This window comes from Humulus lupulus, chromosome 3, assembly GCF_963169125.1.
Source record: "Humulus lupulus chromosome 3, drHumLupu1.1, whole genome shotgun sequence".
Classification (NCBI taxonomy): Eukaryota; Viridiplantae; Streptophyta; class Magnoliopsida; order Rosales; family Cannabaceae; genus Humulus; species Humulus lupulus.
In genome coordinates, this window is record NC_084795.1 from 10,959,246 (window position 1) to 10,981,500 (window position 22,255).

General features: G+C 39.8%; 4 non-coding genes across 4 annotated transcripts; all 4 read left to right on the plus strand.

Moving 5' to 3' along the window:
* The first annotated feature begins 20,993 nt into the window (after positions 1-20,993).
* On the plus strand, positions 20,994-21,112 carry LOC133826993 (5S ribosomal RNA). Its single transcript, XR_009889697.1, has one exon. It is a non-coding gene; the product is annotated as a 5S ribosomal RNA (ribosomal RNA).
* A 220-nt stretch (positions 21,113-21,332) lies between these two features.
* On the plus strand, positions 21,333-21,451 carry LOC133827110 (5S ribosomal RNA). The gene has a single exon (XR_009889810.1). It is a non-coding gene; the product is annotated as a 5S ribosomal RNA (ribosomal RNA).
* Positions 21,452-21,671: 220 nt separating this feature from the next.
* Positions 21,672-21,790, plus strand: LOC133827227 (5S ribosomal RNA). The gene has a single exon (XR_009889923.1). It is a non-coding gene; the product is annotated as a 5S ribosomal RNA (ribosomal RNA).
* A 220-nt stretch (positions 21,791-22,010) lies between these two features.
* On the plus strand, positions 22,011-22,129 carry LOC133827341 (5S ribosomal RNA). Its single transcript, XR_009890035.1, has one exon. It is a non-coding gene; the product is annotated as a 5S ribosomal RNA (ribosomal RNA).
* The last annotated feature ends 126 nt before the right edge of the window (positions 22,130-22,255 follow it).

Consider the following 22,255-nt stretch of genomic DNA (forward strand, 5'->3'; position numbering starts at 1 on the left):
AGGGAAGATCCGGTAGCGGGCATCTTCTGATACTTTTTGTATATCCATTTGTATCTCAAACTTATTAACATGAGATACTGGGTCTCCGTACCTGTCAAAGTTCAGCAATGTTTGCATCTTGAACTTACTGGGGGTTTCAGCCGCAGCAATCCTCTGTACAAAGGGAGTGCCCCTCCTCCTATCGTAATCGATATGGGACGTTCGTCCCCCGACCAGTTGTTGTACCGCCTAGTTCAGAGCATCAATCTGAGCCTGCACATCTTCTGGGACTGCTGGGGCCATCGGTGTCGGGGGAGCGTACTCGTCGTGCCTCTCACGGCGGTTGTTAAGTACATCCCTTAAATCATCGTCTCTACGTCTCTGCTCGCTAGCTCCTAGCCGACTAAGGACGTTCTGCTGCCTGGTTTGCCCCCCAGCGTTGTGGCTAGCTGGCCTATTTTCTCTAGGTGGGGGGCTTCTGCCTCCACCTCTTTCCTCATTTCTCCGACCAGCATTTTTTATGCCGGAATTAGCTTCATTATAGTCATGCCCATCACTGAATTATTGTTGACTACGACATGACCGGCTGTTCACGCTATTTCCTCCTCGGGCTGGCATTTCCCAAGCGTCACGGGGAGGCCTGCGCTGGTCGTTGGGTCCCCGTGCATTGTTATGTCGTGGGGGCCCCTGACCGTAAAGCCTGACTCGGTGTTCCTCATGTTGGCAGAAGGACACTGCCCCCTGCTCGGTAGATTTGGCTCTTCATCCCTGGGGCATCTAGGGCTGCGGGGCAGTTTCCCAGCCCTATTCTGCCTCGGGCGCTGGGGATTGCCTCGACCAGCCTGAGATGGAAGCTGTTGTTCAGGATCCCTAGGTGGGACATCATCCTGAGCCACAGGCAGTTGCTTAGGCCTTTGAGGGCTTGTCGGCTGGAGCGGAAGGCTTGGATTGGGACCTCTTTGTGGTGGCACATTCGGCGGCTGATCTGGCTGGGAGGTTGGCACAGCCTGACTCCTAGCCAGTTGAATGGCTGCTTCAAGGGCGGCCATGGCATCCCTCTGCCGATGATCTATTTCTGCCTACTGCTCACTCAGCTCCTGGCGCTGGCGTTCTATTTCTCTTTGTTGCAGCGCCATCGTCTCCACAACACTCTCTTGATTGGCCCTCAGATTAGCCAACTCATCTTGCAACAATCCTAGCGTTGCCCTTAGTGTTTCAGAATCTAACTCCTCCTCATCAAACTCCAAACGTGGTTCATTCTCGGCCACATTTGGGGGAGGAGGTTGGGATGGTGCAGCACCAACAGCCTGTCCAGTCTTCTTGGATGTTTTTGCCATTAGATTTGCTCACAGTTTTTTGTCAAACTCTCAATGAAAGCACCAGAATGTTGACCCTTGATGTGGCCAACGACACAGTGTCAAATGTATGACAAAAGATAAAACGAAAATTAAGAATTTAATCCAATGGAAAAGAAGAAAACACCAAGGATTTATAGTGGTTCGGGCCAAAAGAATGGTGATGACCTACGTCCACTTAGTGCAATTATTAATATTGAATCTCAAAGCCGCGATCAAAGAACTAGGGTTCTTGAGTTTCACAAACCTTAGAGGAAATGCAATGAAATGATGGATAATTGCACTATAGCTCTCTTTCTCTCTCTAGCTTAGCAAAAAGATTCAGGGATCAAAAAGTCCCTTCCTTGAGCTATTTCATGTATATTTATAGGCTCAAGGAGGGTTACATGGGCCAATGGGCCATATCTTTCCTTAATAACAGTGTATCAAGGAATAATGAGGAAATATTCAATGCAATTATTATAAGATTACAACTTTAGAAGTAAATAAAGCAAACTATACGACCAGACTGGATGTATCTAATAATTAAGCCTGACGAAGTGATGTGCTTCTGGTCGGTATTCGAACAACACTTCCGCCACGTGTCAACCACATGGGAGATATCCCTGCCACATCATTAGCAACCGTTTTTGGGTAAACATTTCCCATATAGCATCATTTCTGACCGTCAGGAGTCTTGAACATCACTTGCTTACGTCTGTTATCGATGGTTATGCCATGCCTTGCTAGCCAGTCCATTCCTAATATCATGTCGAAATCTTAAATCTCATATTCTATCAGGTCTCCTTCTAGTTCTACGTCCTTAATTTTGATCGGTATGCCTCGTACTATCTGTGATGATAGGACTACTTCACCCGAAGGAAACTATGTCACAAACCTAGTTCTACAAGGTTTGTCTAATTTCTGTATCATTCCTAACCAGATATACGAGTATATTGCTCCCAAATCAAGTGATACTAGAACATATATTATCGAGGATAGGAATCTGACCTGTAATTGCTTTGTTACTAGCGTCAGCTTCTCCTTGGGCTAAGGCAAATACCCTGGCAGGAACCATCGTACTGTCCATTTTCTCCTCTTGCTTGAGCTGGGGACACTGCCTCCTTTGGTGACCTTCCTGACCACAGTTGAAGCATCCCTTGATGTTTGCATGACATTCCCCAAGATGTTTCTTTTGGCACTTAGTGTTAGGAGTGTGTCCTAAAAGCATGTAAAGACATTTGATTTTCTATGAATAAATAAATACAATGGTTTATTATTATTGTTATATTTAGATTGTTAAATTATTGTTTGACTAATTTTGTAAATATCAGAAAAATTCCATATTCATTATTGAGGGTGTGATCTTGTATTAGTACGAGAGAATTAAGATCACATGAACGAATAAAAATAGTCAACAACAACAACAAATTAAAGTTATGGAATTCTTTAATTGGAGTTGTAAGTACGGTTTACTGAGTATCATAATGATACAAATAATCTAGATTCAGATTATTGATGTGGGAAGACATCTAGGTAAAGGTGATTTATATAATATGATTATATATGACATGGACCGATATGAATTAAAGTTTTTATCCAAAAACCATTTAACAATAAAGACTTGTAATTCATATCATAACTGATGATCATTTATAGATCAACCTAAATCCTGAGTGTTCATGAACTCCTGTTCATGTTTGTTAAATCTTTTGATTCATTCGTTAAGGTCTCTTCAAAGAATGAGGCTAATGACTTTTGTTTTGGAGATTTAATATCATGGATGGCTGGGAACATGTATCAACAATACGGAATCTAATCTTTCCTGACGGATCGTATATTAGTTCCCTTAAGTGTTAATTATGAAACTGAATGATTTTGAGCTCAAATCTATAATTAGATTATAGATTAATTATTCACTAGTGAATTAATGGTACTTAAGGAATAAGAAGTAAATTAGAAAGGTCAAATGGTAATTCTTCCATTCTAATTTATGAACTAATTAATTAGAGGGTTGAACTATTGTAAGATGGTTATATCAATGGACAACTTAAGAAAACGATTTTTGTAAAAGTATATCTATAACATAAAGAGTGCAATTCTGAATTTATAGTGGAGTAATATCAGAATTAATAAATTAACTATTATAATTAAAGAGTTTAATTATTTAGTTTATTTATTGGAGCTTAATGTTATAGGTCCATGGTCCCCGAAATGGCTCAAACAAACATTGTCAAAGGCAAATACAAAAATGGGCGAAAAGGACTTATGTGATAAGTAAAATATTTTTCTATGTATCAAACATAATTATTGTTTAATTATGTGTAATTAATTAATTATTTGATTTAACAAAAATATAATTAATTTTGAATTAATTTATTTTTGGGATTTAAATAATAATAAAAATTAGGAAAAATCACATGCCATCATAAGCATGTGGTACACGTGTGGCACAGTGCACAGGCACTGTGCTACACACATAAGAGATGTACTCAGTCTCTTGATTCTACAATTTTAGTTATTTAAATATTAAATAAATAATGAGATATTTTAATATGATTAAAATATTATTATTTAAACAAAAATCTGATAACTGATCAGTTATTTTGAATTTGTTCAAAATAACAAATATTTGAATATATTGGATATATTAAATATTGGATATCAGTTTTCACAGAACGAAATTTTTCAGGGATAGAAAAATATCTAGGAATCTCTCTCAGAGAAAGAGAACAGTGACAAAAACTAAAGTCATTGTTCTTCACAAAACCTAGGTCCAAAACTTTATCAGATTTCATGTGTTGAGAACATCTGATAAATAGTTATTGCCTATTATTTGTATAGCGAGCCCACACTCGTTCTTTGTGTGCCTGAGAGCATTTTGGAAGATCTTGGTGTGAGATCTCAAGGAATTTAGCCATACGAAAAGATAGCAGCAAGGAAGGACCTGAGGTAATTTTTCTATTCATGTCATTGATTCAATATATATATACATGTGAAGAAGTAGATCTAGAAATCTTTTGGGATTAAACTGACAATTTGATTATTGTTCCGCTGCATATAATCTCTGATTTGATCAATAAAAACCGACACTTAGAGCATTGGCCTAGGTAGTATCTCCCGGGTTTGCTAGCTTAACCCCTAATTCAATCTTTGGTCTAAGTCCTCTAATGAACTTGGTCACCCTCATAAAGTCAGTTGGAACCAACTCTGGTGCAAACTTGGCTAATCTGTCGAACTGCCAAGCATATTCTACTACCATTGAGTTGCCCTGCTTCAAACTAGTGAACTCCTTGACCCTTGTAGCGATGACTGCCGAGTTGTAATACTTCTTGTGGAACAGCTCCACAAATCTTGTCCATGTCATGGTGGCGACATTGTTAGTCTGCTGAACTAAGTCCCACCATATTCTAGCATCCTTCTTAAGCAGAGACGAAACACAGGATATGCGGTCCGCGTTGCCAAGATTCATATGCGCTAGGATCGGCTCTACATTTCTGAGCCATACTTTTGCCTCAAAGGGGTTTGTTGTCCCTTCAAAGTTTGGAGCGTGTTGCTTACGAAATCGCTCATAGATTGGCTCCATGTCCTGAGCTGCGTATGGCTCATAGTTCGCCATTGTCCATCCTCCATAAGGACCTACTTGATGGGGTACTTGAGCCATTTGCTGAGAGGCTGTGGTTGCGGCTGAGGTGGAGGCTGTGGTTGCGGCTGAGGTGGAGGCTGAGTCTGAGTCTGCTGTCGTTGTTGCTGCAGTAATTCCTCCACTTGTTGTCGTAGTCTTGCAATTTATGCAGTGTTGTCAACCGGCGGCGGCGACACTCTTTCTTTAGCAGCAGCATTGGTTGCACGCCTTCCCTTCTGCGAACTGGAGGGGCTTCACAAGTTTCAGGAGCAACGCTTGAGGCATTGGCGTTGTTGCGAGCAAATCTTCTGAGCGACATCTTCAGAAAAGTTCTAATAGTCGAGGAAACATATTAGAACTTACCCTAATAGGCTCTAAGGCAAGAACTTAATCTAAGCAAACATAACTTGGACCTATTAATTATGGTTTCTTCTGAAAAAATTATGCAAGCCTTCTTTATGATTAGGGTCTGTTCTAAACTTAGAAAAATAAGCCATCTTTATAATTTACTAAGTATGTTTCTAATCATCCTATATGACTTAATTCTCGGGCTCGAAACTCATCATTGTTCAAAAGTTAACCATATTGAGGGAGGGCTAGGATTAGTAAAATCGTTCCCACTACTATGGCCCCCTAAACTCTCAATATAGAACCCGGTCCATTGATTTGTATCCACCCTCACCGAACTTGGTCATTATCTATAAAATTTATTATTTATTATGATTGTAAAAAAAAATCAAACTCATACATGTCATTCAAAAATAACAACGATATTTATTTGGAAAAAAAAAGTTTTCACTATGTATAATCATAAATGTAAAGATAATAAATAAAATAAATAACGAAAAATAAACTAATTTAAAAATATTCTTAACTGAAAACATAAGGGCTAAAATGTTGACTAAACACATAATCATAACAACTATAACATAAACAACTTACATTGGCGGTTAGATTCAGAGCTTGAGCGTGTGTATCAAGGAGAACTTCATGCAAATGGACCGTTGCTTTGATACCAACTGTAATGACCCAACTATTCTAAGACCTTGGACCATTAGAACTACTAAACATAACTATTACTTTGAAGAACATATACATAAGAAATAATAATACCTTTATTAAAAATTTAACATAATATTGTGAAAATTACAAAGTAAATATAGAATTTTGGTATGGGTACCCATTATTTAAAACATAAAACATAATTTTAAACTAAATAAAATTTTGTACAAAACTAAATGCGGAAATTACATAGAAACATAATTTAAAAAAAAAAACTAAAAATAACGTCATCCTCGATCGACACGCAGTCCACTCAGTCCGTTCATCCTCAATACACATGCCAAGCTTCCAAGAATCCTTCCGCCTCCGTATCTAGTTTCCTGCATTACACTAAAAAAAATAAAGGAATGAGCCTAATGCCCAGCAAAGAAAATCTACTAACAACATACAACATAAATCATAAACATATACTACAAAACATATGACTATAAAAATGTATATCATATAGAACTATAATATTAATAGCCATTAACTCATTAACATGGCATGTGATAAAACCATCTAGGTCATCTGTCTACTAATTGAGGTAGATTAGATCACATGGTAGTATATGATAACTCATCTATGTCCTCTCTATCTACTAATCGAGGTAGGGTAAATCATAACTCTAAACCATGATAACGATAAAAATTCTTGGGGCTTTCTATCTAAGCAAGTCATATGCCCAAGCGACTACAACATAAATTCTTGGGGCTTGCTATCTAAGCAAGTCATATGCCCAAGGACTACAAAAACATATCATATACATATTATAGCGTAAAACATATCATAACATAAACATATAAACACATAAAATCTATCCTATTTTCCTTACCAACACCAGGATATTTGAGAAAAAATGTGGGACTTGGAACACTCCTAAACCAACAATAAGAATAGTGAGTATCTCTAAAGGAAAGAGATGAAAAGAATAGAACTAAACCACCAAGAGGAAACTTACCGAAAAGACACCCTAAGTTCAAAGAACTTAAAAACCTAACCACAAAATCATAACAAAAGTTAGAACCTGAATGAAAACTAAAGAAACTAAAGAATCAAACAGAATTGAACTTAAGAATAAGAGTACCTTAGTTGACCTTATGGATTGGTTTAACTCCAATACCGAAATACTCTAATCCTTACTTCCCAAGTGTTTGATAAAGCTTAAGAATGATAAGCTTTTTCCTTTCCCACCCAAATGTATCACTCTTATGCTCTCAATAACACATTGGAGTATGATCACAGTTGAAGAGTAAGTGAAAGAGCTGGGTTCTAAGTTCTATTTATAGAGTTCTAGGAATAAATATCTTCTTTTTGACTTTGAATAAAAATAATGAATTTAATTGAAAATATTTGAATATTCTTCAGTCAAAGGCTTATGACTTAGTCAAATTGTTCAGAGAGAGGTTTAAGGAGTCAAAGCTTGATTTTTAAAATTAAAAACAAAAATAATAAAAACAAATAGAATCCTAACTTCTAACTCCCTAAATCTCGTAACTGTAAACTCACCTACAGTAAAATCAACATAACTGGAGTTGTAGGACTCCGATTTAGAACATCTTTATACTGTTAGAAAGCTAATTCAATTATATACAACATTCTAGAAATACTATTTTTCGAAATTCATAACATAAATATACACTCATATATATATGTTCATATCCTAATCCTATTAGAATTATGTTTTGTTTAAATTAATTTTTATCATAATAACACGTGAGAATACTAGTTTTTTTTATATGCGGTCGATTGTTGGATTGCCAACTTTATTTGACATGTGGGATTTTCGGCAGGGAGTTGCTAATATAGTTGTGTATGAATGCATGTCGTGTGGTGATGAATTGGATGGCTTTGGTGGTTTATTACTATGATTGCAACAATCGTCGGAATAAAATGGTTGTTGAATAAGCTGAACCATTATTATTAGTTGATCCAAAACCATTCCAATTTACTTTTAATGCAAAAAAGTTGATTGAAATGTTTGGAGAAACACTGAAATAAATATATATATCTATATATTAACTCTTTTTTTTTCTTTATATATTTGTAAAAGAGTATCTAATAATATTATTAGATGCAATCTTTATTCTTCTGATAAGTAATAATAGAAAATTGAAAAAATTCTAGAAAAGCAAGTTGAGATCACAACTTAAATTAAATTGTTAGGTTAGGATTGATCTCAGATTATATCAATAAAAATATGAAATAATTATACTCAGAATTTAGAGAATGACAAGAACACAACATTATGATATGAACATACACCAGTCTTTAAAAAACAGATAATTCATACTAAAATATTGAAATAAAACAAGACTTTTATTAAACTAGATTATAACTAATTAAGTTATTCATAAACATATAAGAAAATCATCATATATAAAGAAATAAATAGGCACTTTATAAAAACTTTACCAAAATACACATATACGATCTCACATATCTATATCATCTAAAGGCTAAAGCTAGTATTATTTTCTACTAATACTCATTATTTGAATAAGCGTCTAGGGGACTTATTTGAGTCCCAATCGGGTATAATCACCCTAATAAATGTCTCGGGGACTCGCAATGAGTTGCAAGGAAGTCAATGCTTCCAAACGAGTGCCAGTTCATTATCACCTGATTGCGTGACTCGGTGAATCCAAATGAGTCAAACTCAAATGTGCTTACCCTAATGCGAGTCTCGGTGAATTGAAATGAGTCCCAATCAGGTATATAATCACCCTTATAAGTGTCTCGAGGACTCGCTATGACTTGCAAGGAAGTTGGTACTCCTGAACGAGTGTCAGTAGGATATTATCACCCTAATGCATGACTCGGTGAATCCAAACGAGTCTAACTCGAATGTACTCATCCTAATGCGTGTCTCGGTGAATCGAAACAAGTCTCAATCGGCTATAATCACCCTAATAAGTTAGGTGACTCATAATGAGTTGCAAGGAAGTCGGTGCTCCTGAACGAGTGCCAATAGCTAGGGTGTATTCACCCTAATGTGTCACTTGATCAATCCAAATGAGTCCAACTCAGGAAATTTGATCCTAATGCGTGTCTCGGGGAATCGAAATGAGTCTTAATCATGTATAATCACCCTAATAAGTGTCTCGGGGACTCGCAATGAGTTGCAGGGAAGTTGATTCTCATGAACGAGTGCCAGTAAGTTATTATCGCCCTAATGCATGACTCGGTGAATCAAAACGAGTCTAACTCGATTGTACTCACCGTAATGCGTGTCTCAGTGAATCAAAATGAGTCTCAATCGGGTACAATCACCCTAATTAGTGTCTCGGTAAGTCACAATGAGGTGCAAGGAAGTCGGTACTCCAAAATGAATGTCAGTAGGGTTTATTCACCCTAATGAGTGACTCGGTGAATCCAAACGAGACCAACTCTTGAATTTTGACCCTAATTCATGTCTCAGTGAATCGAAACAAGTCCCAATCGAGTATAATATCCCTAATAAGTGTCTCGGGGGCTTGTAATGAGTTTCAAGGAAGTCTGTGCTCCTGAACAAGTGCCAGTAGAATATTATCACTCTAATGCATGACTTGGTGAATCCAAATGAGTCCAACTTGAATGTACTCGCCTTAATGTGTATCTCGGTGAATCGAAACGAGTCCCAATCATGTATAATCACGTTAATAAGTGTCTCGATGACTCTCAATGATTTGTAAGGGAGTCGGTGCTCCCAAACGAGTGTCAGTAGGATATTATCTCCCTAATGTGTAACTCGGTGAATCCAAACAAGTCTCGAATGTACTTATCCTTAGTGCGTGTCTCGGTGAATTGAAACGATTCCCAATCAAATATAATCACCATGTTGACGCGGTTCTTCGCCAGTAGGTAATTAATAGAATAAAGAGTGGGATTAGTGCTAAATAATGAACCGTAATAGATGAATGATCTTAAAATAAAATGGTGACATGAATACTCTTTTAGGTGGTTCAAAGGTTAAAATCCTTCTAGTCCACCAGCCAGTATTATTGCTATTTCTCTGGTATTATTTACAGGGTATTTCTTTACACCATAGAATCCAACCCCTTACAACTCCCAGGGTCTCCATATTTATAGGGAGAGGGCACCTGGGGGTTGGCAAGGGGGGTCACACTTTGAAAACATGCTACTGTAGCTTAGGTAAAAAAATTTACTGTAGCCGCATGCAAGGGTTTTCTGGGTTGCGTGGATATGGAGGGTGACAGCCCTTTTTAGGTTAGGACACACTTGTTGTAGGAAATCGCCTTAGAGTATGGGTTTTAGGATGCTTTTTCTGGAACAATTTCTGGGTAGAGGTTTTGGGAAATTTTGGGTGCAAAACCGGGTAGCTTAGGGAACACGCCTCATGGGCGGTTTTGCAATTTTTGCCTACTGAAACTTTCCTCCCAAGGCAAATTTTACTCTGAACCTCCTGACACGCGAATTCCGAGTAATCTGGGATCTTTTGGGAGTATACGCGCGTGTTCACTGAACTGCGTGGTTCCACCTCCCACGAGCTGGGCTTACCTCAGCTCCTGCAAATAATAATTATTCTTCCTCCTGCTTGGGTTGCCTTTTCTAAAATGTTTTCTTGTGTTCACTAGGCGACCAGATGACTCCAAAAAAGAACCTCCCTCAGAAGAACATTGGAAGCTCGGCCTCCCAGCAGGAAAAAGGAAAGGCGGTGATGTCAAGCTCGCCGATCCCCCACTTCGGGCCGGCCGTGGAGAAACAGGTCGAGGTGGCCCCCGACGCATTCTTTGAGGCGGAGAGAATCGTCTCAAAGATAATCGACCAGGCGAATATCAACAAACTCTTCCTCACCCATAACATTCCACTGGGGAAAGCCTCCGTCATTGCCCGACCTGCTTTGGAGGGCGAGCGGAGCTGCACGCCGCTCGACGAATCGTTCGCGGCCTGGAGCGGTGAACACTTCAAGGCAGGGGCCTTCCTTCCCCTGGATCAGTACTTCGCTGATTTCCTGAACTATGTGGGGTTGGCCCCATTTCAGCTCCCCCCCAACTCCTACCGTCTGCTGGCAGGGTTGAGGTACTTATTCAAGAAGTAGGAGTGGGAGGTCCCCACTCCTGCGGATATTTTATACTTCTTTTGCCTAAAAGCCAGCCCGGACCAGCGGGGGCGAGGCGACGGGTTCTACTATTTAACCCGTTTCCCTAATACGGCGGCGGTCATCGAGCTGCCAAGCCATCCAAATGACTTCAAGGACAAGTTCTTCATGTCAACTGGGTTCCGGAACTGCGAGCACCACTACTTCAACCGCCCTCGTAAGTGAACCCTGATCTTAGCTCGCCTTTTAAGTGTTATTTTATTTTAGCTCCTCCCGTATTCCACTCTGATTCTAGCCAATCTTGCAGCCATCTACGCAAGGACCGAAAAATCTATGACCCTCGGGGGTCAATATGAAACACTGGCGGGCTTGCCCCCCAGTGAAAAGGACTATCGTGTGCTCGTGACGGACGAGACGATGGTATTCTGCAAACTGATTTTCCCAAATCAGACTCTGAACCTGAAGAGGCCCCGGGGGACGCCCCCAGCCCGCGACAACAGACCTATCATCGTTGAGGAGGTCGCGGCAGAGGAAGACGAGGAGGACGAGGCGGCTGAAGTTCCGCTCGTGAGGAATAGGAAGAGGACCTTGGAGGTCGCCCAGGGGATGGACGAGGAGAGGATCCAATCCGGAGCAGCCGCGGGTCCTTCCGGCCAAGGTAACCCTTACTTGCTTAAGAATATAGATAGGGCCACTGCGGACCCCCGGCTGGTTAGGTTCAATCCTAGGCAGATCGTCCATTGTCATCGAAGGGACACGGACCTGAACACACTCCTGCTCCATTGTGTTGACCGGCTCGTGCTGGATCACCAAGAGAGCCGGCCTAGGGGTACCGTAGTAGTAGATAACACCCTAGCTTTTAGGTCGATCATTTTTTAGGAGTATGGGACCAACTTACGCACGTGGCCATCACTCCAGAGGGGCATCTATGCTCCGGGGCTTAGGCAGTATATAGAAGAGTCTAGCCCCGAGTCAGAACCGGACCCAGAACTTGCGCCTGTTCGGGAAATAATCGTCTTAGGTTCTTCCAGCTCGGGGGGTAGGGCTCCCTTAGTATTCGTATACTTTTTGCCTTTAACCTTTTGCTTTTATTTCTCCCTGGTTGCTAACTTGTAATAACCATGTTTTTTGTTTTTGGCAGAAGAGATGTCTCAGCCCGAGGATAGCCTGCGGGGCATAGTCTTCGGGGGGAATCCCCCAGCAGGGCCAAGATTGAAAAGGCTCTGAGGGTCCAAGAGCACGGCTGGGGGCTCCACTAAATCTTCGGCAAAGGAGAAGGAAAAAACCCCATCATCCCAGGTCGAGGGGGCAATTCTTCCTGCTGCCGGAGCAGGACACATGCCCCCGCCGCCCCAGTGATCTCCATCAGCCACCCAGGACGTGGGAATGGAGGTCGGGACTCCAGCTGCAGTGGCCCCCGGCGTACGCATCACGGTCGACCCCCAAGATCTGGAGAAGATCCCAGAAGCCTTCCGGGGGACGGTGTATGAGTCGGCGAGCTACGCCGTCAACCATTTCTACAAGTTCAAGGAGAAGGAGCTCCGGGCTATTAAGAAAATGAGCCCGGTCCACGTAATAGAGTCTTTGATGGACATGACCCTAACGCTAAGCTGCCCCATTCTTTTAAAGCTTTAATTCTCACACACCGCCTTATTTTTCCACTTAGCCAATTTATCTTTCATTTCTCGCAGGGCATCGCTGCCGTACACCGAGGCATCACCAGGACCAGAGCTCAGCTCGAGGAGATGAGGGCTGAGCGCCAGACCGCCCTTCAGGAGGCTCAGGCGGCGAAAGATGCGTTGGCGACCTCGAAGGCCGAGTTAGAGAGGACCCGCTCGAAGGTCCAAGAGCTTGAGACATCCCTTGCCACCTCGCGAATAGACCTCGAGGCAGCGAAGACCGAGGCCCAGGCCGCCCTTGAAACCGAACGGGCCACCTCAGAACAGTCCATGCAGGAACTGTTCTATCGTTGCTGGGCCCACAACCTAGAGGCTGCCATCTCTTTCATGCCGCCGAATCTCTGGGCGCGCTTGTTGGTGAAGTTCCAAGCCCGCCTTGACAAAGAGGCGCCGCCCTCGGAGACTGGGGAAGCTTCTGGCGCGGCAGAGCAGGGTGAGACCGCGACCTCTAAGGGGCCGACTGACGGGGCCTAGGGCGCTTTTTCTTCTCTCTTTTTTTTATTTTTTATTTTGAAGTATTTTGTGTAATCCTTAGCACGAGGTATTTTTTCCTTGAGACAATTTGCCTTGCAATTTTAACTTATATATTTCTTCATGCTTCTGGCTACAATACACATTTTTTTTTGATAAACTTAGTTCGTGTTAACCGTTATTTATATCCCATTTAAGTTAACTTCTAAGTTTTATGACCCAGTTAACACCAGGAGCTTATTTTGAAAACTTAGTTCGCGTCAACTTTTATCCATATCTCGATTCTTTAAGAAGAACCACGATCAATAAATTTAAGCTAACTTCTAAGTTTTGTGACCCGGTTAAAACTAGGAGCTTATTTTGAAAACTTAGTTCGCGTCAACTTTTATCCATATCTCGAATTCTTTAAGAAGAACCACGATCAATAAATTTAAGCTAACTTCTAAGTTTTGTGACCCGGTTAAAACCAGGAGCTTATTTTGAAAACTTAGTTCGCGTCAACTTTTACCCATATCTCGAGTTCTTTAGGAAGAACCACGATCAATAAATTTAAGTTAACTTCTAAGTTTTATGACCTGGTTAAAACCAGGAGCTTATTTTGAAAACTTAGTTCGCGTCAACTTTTATCCATATCTCGAGTTCTTTAAGAAGAATCACGATCAATAAATTTAAGTTAACTTCTAAGTTTTGTGACCCGGTTAAAACCAGGATATGACTTAGTTGGCGTTAACTCTTATCCATAGATAAGAATCAACATCTAAGTCGTTAAGGAGACCTGGTTATATCCAGGTACCATATGCCCCCCAAGTAACTGAGAAAGGGTCTTTCGTGGTTACTTTAAGATTACACTTGCAAATAAAAAGAAAAACTTGATTTTTATTAATACATAAAAGGTGGCCTTCCAGGCCTTACAAGTGGATCATTGATAATATTTCTTTAAGTGGATGGCGTTCCAAGTCCGTGGGACTGCCCCTCCATCAAGTCGAGCTAACTTATAAGTTCCTTCCTTGATGACTTCAATGACCTGGTATGGTCCTTCCCAGCTCGGATCGGACTCCTGCCGAGCGGGCCGGTCTACCATCTCTAGCTCGATCCTCTTTGTGAGAGTTGAGGCGATCTCGAAGGTCGCCTCCCTGGGTGGTCTGGTGGCTCTATGCCGAACTCAGTCGCTGACGCAGGTCTCCTCCGGAGAGATCACTCCGGCGGCTGCCGGTCCAATGACTCCTGCTGGACAGGCTTGGAGTGCGTCTTTGGTGGTGGGGACCTGAGCTTTCTTCAGGCGCCCTGCTACGCCGGGAAGGTCCCGCTGATGGTAGGGTTCTCCTACTACTCCCATAAGCTAGGATGTCTCGGACAGGCCGAGGAGACGGATATATGATTGGAGAAGGAGGATGCCTGACTGGGGAGGCGATCCTAGTTCCGTCTGGATGGATCAAATTTGGTGGGGGCCTTTCGGCCCTGCCAGCTTGCTGGTCCCGCTCTGGGTGAGCTGGACAAGGCGCAGGACGGTCTTCTGGGACGGGCTGATGTCGCTGGCCCTCCCCGGATCTCCTTCGGGAATTTCCTTGAGCTCTCCTGGGCGTTCTCGAGGAAGGTTGAGAACTAGGAGTTGACGTCCTGACCGAACGGTTGTATTGCTGTTGTCCGGTTCCAGGCATTTCCCTGAAGTTTGCCTCTTGATGGTGCGATGAAGGGGTGGAGTTGGCTGCAGGAAGTCTATCCGAACGGCTATGCCTGGGCCGATTACCCCGGTGAGACTTAGAAGCCTCACCTTGCCTCTCTCCAACGTTAACGTTGGTTGTGAGAGGGGGTAGTCGGGCCAGAATATCCTGGATTTGCCGACCGACTGCTGCTAACTGGCTCCTCAGTTGAGCATTCTCCATCTCCACCGCAGTATAATAACACGGGTTCGGATTAGGCGACCGGGGCGCTGAGCTACCCGTATCGTCTTGGCCCGCCGGCTGCTTTCCTGGCCTCTGTTGGACTTCAGGAATTTGTTCATCAGGGATGGCAATATGGTGGGCCTCCTGCCCATCCTGCTGCTCTATTTCGTTGCCATGCCTGGATCGAGTGGTCACCATAGTTGGATGTTTGTGGCAGCACTAATTGAACTTGCTCTCAATGAAAGCACCAAATTGTTGACGCGGTTCTTCGCCAACAGGTAATTAAGAGAAGGAGAGAAAGGGATTAGTGCTGAAAGTAGAACCGTCACAGATATGAAATCTTAGAGGATGAACTAGGTGACTCGAGACACATTTTTAAGTGGTTCAAAGGTTAAAATCCTTCTACTCCACTATTCAATATTATTGATCTATTCTGGGTATTTGGTTACAAAGTATATATCTCTTTAGAGACTATTTTTTCCAACCCTTATCAACTCCCAGGGTCCCCATATTTATAGGAGAAGGCACCTGGAAGTTGGTAAGGAGGTCATCCCGTGACCTTCTTGTTTGTCATATCAACTCTGTGACATTCATGATTAATTCCTAAACCTGACACATAAGTATGGTCAAATCGATAGGTAAAGAGATAATGGGCCGCACGGCCCAACCCAGTCGTGGGTGTCTGAATACGCACGTTCCTGCTGCGTGTCCGAGAAGTCAGGGAGATATCAGACACGTGATGTCAGATATAGGCACGTTTATCTTGCGTGTGTTGACTTTACAAAGGGTTAGAGATCCATGAGCAACTCGTACCACGAGCTTCTCCCCTGACCTGACCTTAGGCCTTCAGACTCCTTCCCCCAGTCTTGGGCAACCTTGCCGAGTCTTTGAGGGTCCCTTGAGCTAAGAGGGTACGACCTCGAAAACAGGAGCTCTGGCCTGGGGAAATTTACGGACTAACCGTGATTAGTCCGAGGCTCGACCTGCTAATCAGCCCGTGGGAAAACCAGGGCGTACAATTGTAATTAGGGCCCATTGGCCCATGTACTCTTCTTGAGCCTATAAATAAGAATCAAAGGGCTCAAGGGAGAAGAATTTTGGATCTTTGAATCCTGAGAGAAAATTATAGTGTGATTATTCACTGAAGTTGTAATTCTCCCAAGGCTTGTGAAACTCGTGAACCTTAGTTCATTGATCACAGTATCGAGACTCTACATCAATAAGAACCACGTAGGTCATTACCATACAATTGGGGCCGAACCACTATAAATTGTTTATGTTGTTTACTTTTCCATTTGAATTTCTTCTTGTTTTCATTTCATTTTATATCATTTATCTGACTCCGTGTCGTTGACCAATTTGAGGGTCAACTGATTATGGAGTAGTTCTCTTTTAGGTTAAGGGTTATTTCAAAACCTGAGACAAAATCTTGAATGCAATGATGAAATTTATTCCTTCTATTCACTTGTATTAAATTGCTTTTATTCTTTTAATTGAATGTTATGAATCTTGTGATATCTTGTTAGGTGGCCAACTAATTAGGGTGTTGCATTGTTCTATTTGTTTGGAAACCTTATACAACATCTTGTTTATTTTCATGTAAATCTAATATTAAACAAATTAATATAAGAAAACCTAGAGCATGTTTCTATAATTGAATTTAAATAGAGATAATGATAAGAACACTTACATTATACGCAACAGAATGTATTAGTCATTCCTTCAGTTTCTCTAACCCTTGAATCATTTCTGTCGCAGAGTATCACCAAGACAATGAGCTGATCAAGACAATGAAATTGTTTTCCACCCAGGAGTCCAAGTGCTTCTGTTGCTTCTCGCGTTCAATCTCTTTGTCTTTGTCGGTCGAGGCTTCAGAGACAACTGGCTTCAGAGCAGTGAGTACAAACGCAACCTTCTTCATGGTCAGATAAAAAAACATCTTCTATTTCCAACGCTTAAAGTGCAAACCCTCAAAACGAAATGGTTTGTTAATATCAATAGAGGTAGAACCAGAAAAATCATCGGTAGTAGCCATAGCAGAACAGATCGTCTTAAAATTGATATTCCTCAATAGAAAATAAAATTGGAACGAAATTACCGATCAATTTTTCTGGCTGAGTCGCGGACTATGTCGCTCTCTTTAAGACGTTTCACGACTTTGCCCCAAGTGTGCACAGCAGTCTATCAACCACGCCGTCCCCAGGATAAAACAGCCTCTGTATACGATTCCTCTCTGCACTGAAATGCTTCGCTCTCTTACACCCTCAAGCTAAGAGAAAATTCGATTATATCAATGGTGATTTTTTTCAGTGAAAAGATGTATCTTCCTGTTTATTCTTATATGATTTATGTAAAGAAGTCGATCTGTGCAAAACGGTAAGAAAAACGTTTTTCAAATGTGGGAGGAAATATTGTGGTCATATGCAGTTAAAACGGATCACGTTTTACTGCTTCCAAAAAAATTGTTTTAAAATTAATTAATAAATAAAAATTAAAAATATTTATTTTATTAAATAATTTTTTCTCAAAAAATAAAGTACGATACCACACCACCCACCTGCCAGCTCAGCTCAGCTCAGTCGGACGGATGGCGGCGCGTGTGTGGTATTCAAGTGTGTGAGTCCTCACCCATGCGTACAAAACTGGGTACCCCTTGGGGCACACCCCAATGCATGGCACTTGCATCTTATAAATCAAATAAAAGTACTATTTAATTTCTTATAACAATTTTGATTAAAAATATTTTTGTAAAAATCCTAAAGAAGGCAGACCATTAAAATTAATTGATAAGTGTTTAATATCTTCGTATGACAACTTTCATGAAGTATTGCGATGCATCCATATTAGTCTTTTATGCATGCAACAAAATTATGTGGATAGACCAACAATTTTGTTTTTGTGTTTTCGTCACATAAATAAGTTACAATCTAATTTTTTTTATATGACGATGTATAATATAGTTATTTAGAACCTCTCACAAATTTTTTTGAAATTCCAAATAATTTACATGAAACATGTTGTTTTTAAAGTTAATCATGCTCTTGATTTTGATCATTTTTAAAAGTAAATAAGACATAATTTTCATTATTTTATTGTAATTAATAAAGAATAAATATATATGAATAATAATATAAAAACAATTTTTCAAAAAATTGTAAAAATATACCTTGTAATAAAGCAATAGTAAAGAAATTTCATAAATTATAATGAAATTTGCATCAAATAAAAATTTGAGAAGAAGAATCATAAAAGGGGAAAGAGCAAGAGATTAAAAATTGCATAAATTGGAAGGAAAACTTCTAAAAGGCATAATTTTGCACCCATTTATCTGATTGATTGAAGTGATTTTTTTTTTTAATTTGGATATTTTTTCGAGATGAAAAGTAGTAGCAGCAGGTAGAAAATAACATAAAGAGGAACAGAAAAGAAACATGGCAGAGAGTGGAAACCTGTAAGAGGCAATACGTAGCTTCTTTATCAAAACTCCCCCAGAATCAAACCTCTCTTGGTATTCACCTAGACAATTCGAGGCTCTCACCAAGATTGAAGAAATAGGGTTAGGGAAAGTTTCGTCGAAAGAACATTGAAAGACAGCAATAAAATAATGTGGGATTTGAGTTCCTATAAGTCATTATTTGACTTTGACTGTTATGTTAGTTGGTTCATTAACTAACTTAACGGTTTAAGTAAAACAAAAGTCTTGGCTATATATATTGAGGCTTCTCGGTTCAAAGTAACAGAGTTAGAAATACAGAGCTATTTTCAAGACTTAAAGAAACAGAGAGTGAGATCTTGATCGAGTGAATAAGAGAGAGCTAAGGAAAGAGCAAGCTTAGAGGGGTTTCGGGTTTATGTAATAGGCTGCATATGTTGATGAATATGCAAGCCTGGTTTGTGTGATTAGAAGAGAGATTTATTCATTGTTGTTGTATGAGCTACTCGACTGTGTTGGCCTCCTCCTTATTCGATCAATAAAGGTTTACAGAGGGTGTTTCCAAGACGGGATTAGAGCCATGTGTTGATTTTAGTTTTCTGCTTTGAGTTTTAATATTTTTTTTCATGATTATCGGTCTATGTAGTGTTGTGTACTAACTTCTGTGCAGGCTTCAAGATAGACTTTGAGGCATCAGTTTTTCTACAAATAATCTTGCTTTTATAAAATAAAAGTCAGGAATGAAGTATATTATATAGCTAACAAATAATATAGTTGGATTGAATTAAATAAATAAATAAAATAAGAAAATAAAAGAGGAGATGTGGCGTTTGATGTGATATATCTATAAAGTTTTAAGTTTTTCTTTTATAAAAGTCACGTGGGTAACAAAGTGTTGATAGATAGGAAATACTTGGTGCGTTGGTTGTTGTGCATGCAGAAAACAGTCGTGCAAAGAGCAGTTACTAGCTTCCAGCACAAATATCTTTACTGTTTCTTAACCAATTTAGCTATGTGACCACTCGTTTTCACACAATTTTTCCAGAGCTTTGCAATGAAACAATTAGTTTAGGGCGAGAATGAGTGTAAAGTAGAAGATTATGTACTTATGAACTGCTTAAAATTTAATTAAAATTTTAAATACGCATAACTTAACGTTCGGTTATCCGTTTTAGTTGATTTTTTTTTTGAATTTTAGTATTTTTTCGAGATCTATCCATTCCAAACCTGCCAAAGGCGGTTTGGCCCCGTAATTTCTAAAAAAAACGCTGTTTTGGCAACTAATTCTATGTTAGGTACCATTTTTTGCAAAAGGTTCATGTTTTATTTTGCTATTTCAAACAAAATAAACTGAGATAATGGGTGAGTGATGTATGAAAATCATTGTTGTTGATGTATTTTTTAATTATACTCCCATGAAACTTCAAAATTTTACTTCCTTTTATATCTCACGAAATGTTTAAGAAAAATTAAGATATCCATATTGTATCATAATTTGTCTTGGTAATGTTGGTTTTTTTGCCACTTGGTCAGAGGTTCAACTCTATGTAACCTCTTTTCTTTTTTTTTTTTTCTTTTCAATTTTGATCTTTAGTTTTGTTTTATGGTTGTCCTGGTCAAAAAGGTAGAATAATTTACATAACAATTCATTATACTAACAAATCCGAATAAAAAACAATCATTCCATCTATAAAATTATGTTTTTAAATTCAATTTTTTGTTTATTAAAATTGGGTTTAAGGGCATAATAAGTTTTAATAAGTTGAGGCAGCAGAAAAATGTGACCACTATTTTATAATTTGTATCGTGTAATAGGTACTAAACATTAGTTTTGTTTAATTTTTGGTTTAAAAAAGAAAGTAGAATAATTCATAAAACAAACAACTCTAAATAAAAAACACAATCATTTTATCTATAAATGGTGTTTTTATATTCAATTTTTTGTTCATCAAAACAAGGTTTAAGAGCACAATTGAATCATTTAACAAAACACATTATACAAAAAGTAATTTACCAAAACACATAGTTCAAACAGCTTATGGGTCTACAAATTTAAAACACAAAAAATAAAAATAATTATTTTTTTACAATTTTTTTAAAGAATAAAAATATTAGAATATTGAAAAAAATAGAAAACCGGGCAAAAACATAATTCCAATGACAATGGATGGTTGGGAAGTATATATTATAATTTTTGGGAGCATGCGTGGGTGGTTTTGGGAGGAAAAAATGGAAAAAAAAAAAATTGGGCACCAGCTACCAAGAGGTGTGCCCATGTGGGGCATGCACATGCACATGTTGATTGGTGCACACATGTAATCCACCTACGGCTCAAAAGTTTGTATTTTTTGTTCTAAATCTTTAAAAACTCATTTATTTCGTTTTCCTTGAGGGGTTAATACCGTGGTCACTAACAAGCAGCGAATAAGAAGTTCCTAGTCAATCCGGGGGAGAAAAGGGAGGACACACGCGCTCGCTATAAATGAATTTTGCGGAACAAACATTCCGGGTGCGATCATACCAGCACTAATGCACCGGATCCCATCAGAACTCCGCAGTTAAGCGTGCTTGGGCGAGAGTAGTACTAGGATGGGTGACCTCCTGGGAAGTCCTCGTGTTGCACCCCTGAAAACATCATTTTTTTTTTCCCTTTAAAAATCCACTTACGGCTCAAAAGTATGTATTTTTTGTTTTAAATCTTTAAAAACTCATTTATTTCGTTTTCCTTGAGGGGTTAATACCGTGGTCACTAACAAGCAGCGAATAAGAAGTTCCTAGTCAATCCGGGGGAGAAAAGGGAGGACACACGCGCTCGCTATAAATGAATATTGCGGACCAAACATTCCGGGTGCGATCATACCAGCACTAATGCACCGGATCCCATCAGAACTCCGCAGTTAAGCGTGCTTGGGCGAGAGTAGTACTAGGATGGGTGACCTCCTGGGAAGTCCTCGTGTTGCACCCCTGAAAACATCATTTTTTTTTTCCCTTTAAAAATCCACTTACGACTCAAAAGTTTGTATTTTTTGTTTTAAATCTTTAAAAACTCATTTATTTCGTTTTCCTTGAGGGGTTAATACCGTGGTCACTAACAAGCAGCGAATAAGAAGTTCCTAGTCAATCCGGGGGAGAAAAGGGAGGACACACGCGCTCGCTATAAATGAATATTGCGGACCAAACATTACGGGTGCGATCATACCAGCACTAATGCACCGGATCCCATCAGAACTCCGCAGTTAAGCGTGCTTGGGCGAGAGTAGTACTAGGATGGGTGACCTCCTGGGAAGTCCTCGTGTTGCACCCCTGAAAACATCATTTTTTTTTTCCCTTTAAAAATCCACTTACGGCTCAAAAGTTTGTATTTTTTGTTTTAAATCTTTAAAAACTCATTTATTTCGTTTTCCTTGAGGGGTTAATACCGTGGTCACTAACAAGCAGCGAATAAGAAGTTCCTAGTCAATCCGGGGGAGAAAAGGGAGGACACACGCGCTCGCTATAAATGAATATTGCGGAACAAACATTCCGGGTGCGATCATACCAGCACTAATGCACCGGATCCCATCAGAACTCCGCAGTTAAGCGTGCTTGGGCGAGAGTAGTACTAGGATGGGTGACCTCCTGGGAAGTCCTCGTGTTGCACCCCTGAAAACATCATTTTTTTTTCCCCTTTAAAAATCCACTTACGGCTCAAAAGTTTGTATTTTTTGTTTTAAATCTTTAAAAACTCATTTATTTCGTTTTCCTTGAGGGGTTAATACCGTGGTCACTA